Genomic DNA, 9,917 nt, shown 5'->3' with positions numbered 1-9,917 from the left:
CACAGACAAAGACACCAACACAGCCACAGACACAGCCACAGCCACAGACACGGACACGGCCACAGACACAGACACAGACATAGCCACAGACACAGCCACAGACACAGACACAGACACAGCCACAGCCACAGACACAGACACGGACACGGACACGGACACGGCCACAGACACAGACACAGACACAGACACAGACACAGACATAGACATATTTTCCCCTGAACACCTGAAAGTTGCAGACATCATCAAACTTCACCTCTAAATGCTTCAGAATACGTGCAGGAATATATTTTTTAACAGATTTAGAACCTAGTAAGTAAACGATAGATCCAGAAAAGAATTTTCAAGGATGTAGAAGGAGTAACAATTTTATTTGATAATATATTTGAATATATCTGGACTGAATTCACCTAGAAGATTAAACTCTTCTTTATTTCTATCATTACCTTGTTCCCAGAAGTTTTCAGGCAACTGTCTCATCTCTGAGTCAGGTGGCACAGTCATTCAAAGAACAAAATCATGGTGGCAGGTGCTGAATGTTAATGAAGTCACATAGCTATCAGGCCTTACACCTATCACTGAGTCACCTCTAGTGTGTAAAATGAATTCCTAAGAGCCCAAACATGTTTTATGAATGTCGTATAAATTCTTCGAAACCCATGAGGAAATAAATATTTACATCAAAATTAAACCTGGGAATTTTTTTATAAATTCAAAGGTGAAACAATATAAAATGTATTTTTTAACCAAGTCCTAGGAAATCACAGAATTTTAAGAGGGAAGACTTTCTAGACTCAGAGACAGAGAAATGCGTGACCAGGTTTCAGGCAGCTTTTATTGAAAAATGTGCTGGCTCAAAACAAAAACCTGAATGAGTTGTCCAGAAACTATTTTGGTTCCATAGGAAGGAAAAAAGCTAGACAAGGAATCAGCCTCCGAGCAGCAGGCTGAGACTGTTCCTGGTCTGCATAGCTGTGTCAGAATGACACCTGCTGATGTCCTGGACACTCATCTCCCGTCCCTGGTGGGGCCTGGTGAGACAGATTGCTTCCTGGAGGCCACACTGCAGGGAGACCCATCTTTGGCAGAATAGGGCATTGACCCACACTGGGCTGAATCTCAGAGAAGCAAATTGGCAGAAACTGATACAAATGGTTCCACCAAGGCATAGGCACTCTCTTTATACTGTCTGCCAGCAAACATCCCTTTTTGCTAAAACCACCACTGAAGTATCTCTTAATCAGTGGTTCTTGGGACAGAAGTTGGTCAAGTTCAGTCAACCAACCCAACTCATGTTTTCACTCATTCAGATCCTGTATCAACATTCCATTCGCCGTGAGCCTGGGTCATTCCAAGCCCCCAGCAAGCTGGACCATCAACCAACACTTGCTTCACCTGCCTCCTGCATTAAACCCTGCACAGGCTGACACCCAGCAAGACCACTCCTCTAGCCTGGAACAGTCACCATCCTCCTCCAAAATGACTGAGGAGGAAGCTCTACCTGTGAGGCCCTGGGCATCTGCAGGGCAAACCCACAGGCTTCAAATTCTCCCAGCCTGGTATTTGTGTAAGAGGAATGCACTGCTCTGTACAACTCCAGAGGACAAAACTCATGAGTCCGGTAGAGCCCAGCATCCCCGTTATAAACACAGGGCAATGGAAATAGACTTGGATAACTAAGTCACTTGCCCAAGGCCACAGAGCTAAGGAACGACAAAGTAGGATGTAAACCTGAGTCTACACAATCCTTGGTTTTGGCACTCATTCTCTGCTCTGTAAAAGCATCAACACCTAGAGCTAGAGGGGTCTCCAGAAGCCATGAAGTCTATCTGCCCACCCAAACAGTCTTCTGAAACCCAGCGTCCTCTATAGAAGACAAGCTTACCTCATCACAAGATGCACACTGCCACTCTTGGGAAGTATCCACAATTAGAAAAGTCTGCCATTTTGGATCCCAAATTTGCCTCCCTCTAAACTTCATTTATTAGTCATATTCTACACTTTGGGGAGGCTCCGAAGAAGTCTGTCCACACATTCCAATAACCTTGAGAGTTAGGAAGTGTGTACAGAGCACAGTGTACCTGGACAGAGAAGTGGGAATACTGCCTTCCTTCCTGCCAGCAGCAGTGTGGTGGGCAGCTTAGATTACCTGTGTGAGGCTCAGTCTCCTCATCTGTGAAATGGGCATACCCTGGTTTTCACTACAGGAGAATTAGATGTCACACTATATGTAACGAGCTCAGCAATGCTGCAAGAAGAAAGTGCTCAACGAGCAGTAGCTCTCGACAGTGTTTTACAGAAGCAGAGCCAGGTACTTAGGGAGGTAAGGAGCTTGCTCAAGGGCACAGGTGGCAGATGTGATGAGAAATCAGCACTTCCACCATCTGCATTCTGCCAAACTCCTGCTAAGGGACCATTCCACAACCCAGCCTGAGAACTCGTCCGTATTGTAGTTGGTAACTTAGCTAACACCAGTTACTATACTAGAAATGTGTGCAGTTTTACCTAATGGAATCCATAAGCCCAAATGCATAGATCCATATTATAGAACATGTAAGTGTTCCATAAATATTTAATTTATAAAATACACAATATAAATGTGTGCTGAACATACAAGCACACAATTCTAAGTACGTACACATGCATACACACATATGCATCTTCAAGGCTGCCAGGAATTCTAAGGTTTTTATCTTAGTGACAGCATATGCAACTGGAGGTTGGAACTGGGCTCCTGTCTTCATTCTTCCATTAACTAACTATGTGATCTTGGGCAACCACAGAGTCATTTGCTCAATCTCTCAGTCACAGTTTCTTCACCTCTAAAATACAAAAGTTGGGCTAGTGAGACCTCCTAGGTCTCTTGCAGGTCTAAAACCCTGGAACTGTAAGTCAATCTGGATTTGAGCTTAGGCCTCCTCAGTCCTAGATACAGCTTTAGTTTCTAAAGCATCGAGTCATAGCAGACAACCACTGAACCCAGTCAACTCTCTTGCCGAAGGCCCCACGGCCACCAACGGCAGAGCCGCAACTCGGGGCTTCTGAGGTCTCCTGGGAACTGGACTTCCAGCTCTGCTGGGCTACCTGCTGGGTAAAGTTAATTAGTAACTGGACACTCTGGCATTAGAGCAGGGGTTGGTTGTGAACAGACATACACCCTTAAAACAAATTTTGCTTTCTGTCTTATAATCTGAGCGTGGGAAACACCTAAAATATTTGAGTAATCAGTCATCCAGAAAACCTGCCCATCTAAAATACGACAAAGAAGAAACAAGGACAGGACGACCTGAGGAGGGGAAAGACAGCCAATGAGATCCTGGCACAAAGGCACGTAGCATATTCTACTCACAGAAGCAGCTTTGAAGTCTTCCTTCAGAAGCTCTTTCTGTTGATTTGTATATGCGTGGCTAGTTTTTAAGAGCAGCAGATTGTACTTTCCAGAGGTGACCACAACAATATCTCCCATCCCACATGGTCTTGTAGAATGTGACCGTGCCACTCTGCCACCAAGAGGTGGAGTCTAACTCACCTCCCTTGAATGTGGGCTGGCCTGTAACTTGGTGTAACCAATACAATGCCACAGAAGTGGTGCTGTGTGAACTCTGGAGCTAGATCACAAAAATCCATGCAGCTTCCACCTGGTTTCCATGGGGTGCTTGCTTCTGCCTGGCTTCCGTGGAAAGCCAGCCACCACGAAGACAGTCCAACTCCCCTGAGACCACCTGGTGAGGGAGGCCACATGTAGGGCATTGGTTGACAATCCCAGCTATGCCCAGCCTCCCAGGAACCCTGCAAAGGCACCAGCCATGTGAGTGAAGCCATCGTGGACCCTCCAGATGAGTCCATTCACCAGCTGAGCACCACTGTTTGAACTCGATCAGACACGTGGAGCAGAAGAATCGCCTAGTTGAGCCCTCAAATTCGTAACATACAGAAACTTGGAGTTATCATACAATAGTTGTCCTTTTTAAGCCACCAAGTTTTGGGATCGTTTTTCATGCAGCAACAGGTGAACAGAATGCTCAGTCAAAAGCAGATTCCGGATGGCAAATTGGAAAGAGGGAGAAGGCTGGGAGAAGAAAACACACACTGGAAAAAGCAGCAGCTGATTGCCCAATAACAGAGGAGACAGGAAAACCGTTAAGGCAGATGCAAGAACCAAAGCACACAGCCATTTCAGGATTTTAAGTGCAGACACCAGCAGTCCCTTCCATGTTACTGTGCCTTACTGAGTATATCAGGATGTTAAAGCACAAAATAACTGATGCTCCTAATGATTTCCTTGAATCACAAAGAACAATTTAAATTTTGTTCAAACCCCTCTTTCTCTAGGATGGGACAGTACGTGCAACACAGACGCAATGAAGGTAATATTGCAATTACCTCCCAATGTGTTTTCCTCCTTGCTACTCTGGATTCTTCTGCCACTATGGCCCCAGGAAAGGGAGAGAGCAAAGTCCTCCTCAGAAGGAGGGAAGGAAGTGAATATGATACAGGGGAAGTTCCTTCCTGGTAGGAAGTGTCAGTAGAAGAAAAAGACCCTTTGGGCTCCTGGGCAAAAGGAGGGAAGGTACAAGAGGAATCAGGCAGGCAGTCCTGCTTCTTATTCTGGGTTTGAAACCTGAGGGCAAAGGGACAAAAGGTAAAAGAGAGAGGGAGGCTGGACGCAGAGGAATTTTTGCTCTGCTTCCAAGTTGCGTCTCTGGAGGAATCCTACTTTGGTGAAGTAAGGGACACTAAAGAAGAATAGAAATAATCGTGTGGCTGTTAGGTAAAGGGGTGCTTCACTGATGGGAGAGATTCAGACCTTCCCCTGCACTCCCAGGAGAGACTGGAAGGTGAACTGAGATCTGGGCTGAGATGGAGCTGCCGTGATGAAAGACAAGATGACCTATAGCCATGGCTTCAGGGTATTCAGTCAGTAAGGAGTAGTGAGGCCAAGTGGGGGAAGACTGCCCTACCTCTTGGTAGATAACCACTTCCCCAAGACCCTGAGCTCTCCGCCCTCTGCTACCTTGGCTTTCCTGGTGCTCCTCTGAGCTATTCAGGTGCAGCAACAGGTGCTGTAGCATCTTTTCTGATGGGCTGGTACTCATGCCCTGCTGGTTGCTAAACATTTTAAGTATCACCTGGACAGTCTTAAGCCACAGAAGAAACAAGGTCATGGCCAAGATGCAGAGAACCTGTGGAGCCAGTGAAAGGCACAGCGGGGCGACCTTGGACAGAGCACTGGCTCTGACGACTGAGGCACCAGACCTTGGGTTTTCCCAGTCACAGACGCCAGCAGTAGATTCCACAGGACGCCTCGTGACCAGGAAGGTCCAGGGACATCTCCACAGAAGCCAGTGCAGACCCCAGTTCAGCACATGTGGATCAGCTGCCCACCACTCCCTGGGGACGCAATGTCCCCATCTTCTCAGGCTTCTTCCTGGCTAGAGGAAGGTGCTGGTGAGAAACTGAAAGAGTGAACATCTACCCAAAAGAAACGAAATGAATGCAAGAGAGGTAGATTTGGACCAACTCAGACAGCAATACATGTAGCAGCAGGCTTAATTCCCTGCCCTAGTGCGAAAGAGCCTTCAGAGCCAAATGAGATTCCTACTGGCAAAGCTGTAAAGGTGCTTTTTTTGGCATCTATTTGTAGTGAGTAGATATATTATAGCAGTATATGTATTTTATATATATTATATATATACTGGGTCTGAGTATCTACATTATATATATACTGATTATAATATATATAAAATCTATATATACATATATATACTCGCTACTATATATATATATTTTTATATATGTATATATTAGAAATATTTTCTTCCAGAGTTGTTAAGATGTCAAAACAGATGGGATTTTCTTTGTATGCTTTGAAAGACCATCTTCTACTCGCTGGAAAATGTGTCCACCTTGTCCTCTGAGGGGCACCAAGGGTGGCAACTGTCCCAAGCCCTGTGTCCAGGGTGTCCGAGTGACAAGAAGTCAGCCACTCTCCCAAAAAAAAAAAAAAAAAGACTGAAAACACCAAGGGATTTTTATCTCTACTGCATGGGAAAATCTATCACCCTCACCACAAGCAAACCTGATCTTCAACTCGCAGATAGCCCAGACTTGCTGGGTTTCCTCAGACCAGACCCAAAAGCCCCGCAGGAAACCTTTGACTTGCCCTGGGGCTGTGGGCAAGTGTTCCATTTGCATTCTTAGCCCCTCCGGCTCTTCTCAGCTCTCAGATGCCCGGCCAGCTCGCTCCTTGGTGGTGAGAGCAGCTCTGTGAAGCTTGGTGAGCCGAAATCCTGCGTCCCTCCCTCCTACCCCAACTGAGCTAACTGGGTAATCCTACGTGGTGGGTACACTCATGTTCACTACTATTCACCTCGAAGTCGGGCGGGGCGCATGACTGGGAAAAGCAAGTGCCGATTCCAGGCCTGTGCGTTTCACAGCTGGTGCTCTGCTGCCAGCCTCTCTCCTGCACGGTGCACGCTGAGCCCTTGTTCATCCCTGCTGCCAGCACGGCACAGTCAAGCCATCCGGGCAGCAGGCCGGGGTCCACCCGCATCCATCGATCCACTCACTTGCTCCTACTATGCCTGCTTCTGCTTCTGATAAATAGGAATAATCTCCACCCCCCAGCACTTGTGTCAAAACAATGGGAGTCCCATTACTGGTCTCCGTAAATTCTGTTTTGACAAAGACCTGGGTCCCCGAGTGGCTCTGATGAGTCGTCACAGTCCAACGCAGTTAACCCATGACGATGCTGTAGCACAAGCAAGAAATCAGCTCGTGTTGTATGAAGCTACTGAAGTCATTGCCACAGTACACCTTGGTGGTCAGGCACCACGATCAAAGTGAGGGATCAGGACCTTGTATTCATTTTCTATTGTCATGTAACACACTAGCACAGACTCAGCCACTTAAAACAACCGCATTCGTAGCTCACATTGCTGTAGGTCAGATGTCTCTGCTCAGGGTCCCACCAGACTGAAATCAAGGTACCCTTTAGGCTATGCTCCTTCCTGGAGCACAGGTTCCTGTTCCGAGCTCATAGGGCTGTTATGACTGCAGGACTGGGCCCCCACTTTCTCCCTGGATAAGGCCACTCTTGGCTCCTGGATGCCACCCATGCTTCCTGCCCTGAGGCCCTCTCTGCACCAGGACAGTTTGTTTCTTCAAGGCCAACGGAAAGAACATCTGCTGCTGCTTCAAGTCTCTGACCACTTGACCCTGACCTCCTGATCCTCTTTTAAATAGCTCACCTGATTATGTCTGCCCACCCAGCACATGTGATCTTTTTTATTAACTTCAAGTCAACTGATTGAGAACCTAAATTACTTCCACAGAATTCCTTCACCCTTGCCACATAAAGTAACTTAACCACAGTAGCGATGTTCCATCTATTGGCACATCCCACAAGGAGGGAATTATACAAGGGCATGGATCAGCCAGAGTCATCTTAGAATTCTGCCTACCACAGACATTCAAGAAAACATTCTGACGAATATTAGCTCTAGAAAATTTAGGATCCACCCAAAACTTTACACTAACTTCTTCCTTGCCCCCAAATAAGAAGACCTCTTCCTCGACTTTCTAAATCCTTTCTACTCAAAGTGTGGCCCATGGACCGGCAGCACGAACACCATTTGTGAAAAATTCAGACCAAGAGAATCAGAATCAGCCGCATATTCACAAGGCCCTCAGTCGAATATTCACAAGGCCCTCAGGAGATGTGAAAGCCCCATCTCAAAAGGCCCTTGTCCTGAAATAGCTCCCGCACAGGCTTGGCCCTGGACACGTCTCCTAAGGAAGGGGTTCTCAAAGTGTGGTCCCCTGGCACTGGCACCAGCATCACCTGGGCACTTATTAGAAATGCAGATTCTCAGGTCGCCAGCCAGGACTTACTGAGTCACACATCCAGCCCTCTGCATTTTCATAAGCCCACCAGTGATTCCGACGCAGGCTCAGGTTTGAGAACCACTGGGCAAAGGCACTGTCGTGATCGAGGGTCTCCCCATAGAAAGCCGTGATTAAAACACAAGAAAGCAACCGGAGTCTGCTCTGCTTCAGTCGTGCTGCTGCCAGAGGCCAACCCTGCGCTCCTGGGGGAGGGGAGGAGGGCGCGGGGTCTGCGGATGTTCTGGATCCCTCAGCTCTAATTGTCAAACAGGCTTTGGAGGTCAGGGTGGGAGTGGGGATGTAGAAGGGAACCCCTACTAGCAGGGCCGGGTAGGGGGCTCCCAGGCCAACTGAAGACCCCTGGAGAGAGGATAGCTGCCCTGAAACATTCAGCCAAGCTGCTTTCTTGCCTTTTAGAGTAACCAAGTACCAAAGTACAATCCAAATGGACCAACTTCTAAATGAGGTTAGAAAAAGGCCCTCTCCTGTGCCTGTGCGTGTGGTAATACCAAATGAGCAGGTGGGCAGGAAGCCTGCTGGCTTCGAGAGGGCAGAGCTGATGAAATGGGCATGGAAAAGGTGAGTGTGCAGGAGGTGGGATGGAGTGCAGAAAGGGGACCAGCAGCCCCCACTGCAGCCATGCAGCGCTGGGAGGCTCCGGGAAGGCCTGGACACTTGGCTGCCTCTGCTTACACAAGAGACAACTCAGGGCAATGTGGGGTCTTGACCAAGATCTTCGAGCAGAGTTGTGGGTGAGGGTAGAGGGATCCTGAAGGACTCTAAGAAGAGCAAAGGCCCCCAAAAGGGAATGGGATTAAAGAGAAGGAGCTTCAAACAGCAAGAGCAAACTGTGTGCCAGGATTTAAGAGAGACAGAGGAACAGAGAGAGAGAAACAGAGACAGAGAGATAGACAGAAGTAGAGACAGAAAGAGAGAAACAGAGACACACAGAGAGAAACAGACAGACAGAGAGAAACAAAGACAGAGACGGAGAGAGAGAGATCTAGGAGTCAGGACACCTGAGTCTGTTTCTGTTGGAGCCTCGGGCAACTTTCCTGATTTCTCCAGAACTCAGGTGTCTGATCCGGGCGACTTTCCTCGCCCATGACCTTCTTCCCCCGTGTGAGGGTGACCTTAAGGCCTGAGTGCTTGATACTACTTGGATTCATTTACTATACTCCTCTTCACCCTCGACCTTACTATTTGCAGGTGGAAATGGAGACCCTGAGCAGGTGAGCTGTCACACAGCTTGTCCAGGCAAGCTGGACTCTGAACCCAGGCCAGTTCGCCTATGGGAACACACCGCAGCCCTAACCACACTCTACTACCTCTCCCCAGAAAACCACCCGAGAGCCAGGCGTTAGAGAATCCACAGTGACTTTAGCATATCAAGCTTTTCACACCAGAAAATCTCATGAGGCTTCTGAGGAAGAAAGCCCTCCACTCAGTGCACATCCCACATGCAGCCTCGCGCAGTGGAAAATGGTCTCGGTGGTCCGCTATCTTGCGTTGGATTCCACTGCGATTTTCCTTGTGGCCTAGAATCATGGACGGTCCTTAGAAACCCCCTGATCCAGCCCCTTTTTTGACAGAGAGAAAAACTGAGGCCCAGAAAGGTCAAGTAATGCTTCCGGCCACCCTCACACAGGTGAAGAAGGTCATGGAGAAGGAAGGTCACCCGGATCAGGTTCCTGAGGTCTGGAGAAATCAGGAGAGTCACCTGAGGCTCCACCAGAAATGGACTCAGGTGTCCCAACTCCCAGATTTCTCTCTGTCTCTGTCTGTCATTCTGTCTCTGTCTCTCTCTCTGTCTCTGTGTTTCTCTCTGTCTTTCTCTCTCTGTCTCTATCTCTCTCCCTCTGTCTCGGACTCTGTCTCTGTCTGCCTTTCTCTGTCTCTCCCCATCCCTGTCTCTCTCTCTGTCTCTCTGCCTCTCTCTATCTCTGTCTCTCTGTCTCTGTCTTTCTTTGTCTCTCTCTGCCTCTGTCTCTCTGCCTCTCTCTGTCTCTGTCTCTCTGCCTCTCTCTGTCTCT

The 9,917-nt window shown here is 48.0% G+C and overlaps 1 protein-coding gene across 2 annotated transcripts in view; it reads right to left on the bottom strand.

Annotated features, from left to right (window-relative positions):
- The window catches only part of IL1R2 (interleukin 1 receptor, type II), a 35,925-nt gene that overhangs the window by 25,460 nt on the left and 548 nt on the right, over positions 1-9,917 (bottom strand). Inside the window, exon 1 of one of the 2 annotated variants that reach the window (XM_011956598.1) lies at positions 3,347-3,502. The exons of the other annotated variant lie outside the window; for it this stretch is intronic. The gene's annotated coding sequence lies outside the window, so the exon portion shown is untranslated. Of the gene's footprint in view, positions 1-3,346; positions 3,503-9,917 lie in introns of those variants that run through there. 2 annotated transcript variants of the gene reach the window in all.

Source organism: Colobus angolensis, unplaced genomic scaffold, assembly GCF_000951035.1.
Source record: "Colobus angolensis palliatus isolate OR3802 unplaced genomic scaffold, Cang.pa_1.0 Scaffold42, whole genome shotgun sequence".
Taxonomy (NCBI): Eukaryota; Metazoa; Chordata; class Mammalia; order Primates; family Cercopithecidae; genus Colobus; species Colobus angolensis.
The sequence above is the reverse complement of the archived record's forward strand: the minus strand, read 5'-3'. Positions and strand labels throughout refer to the sequence as shown.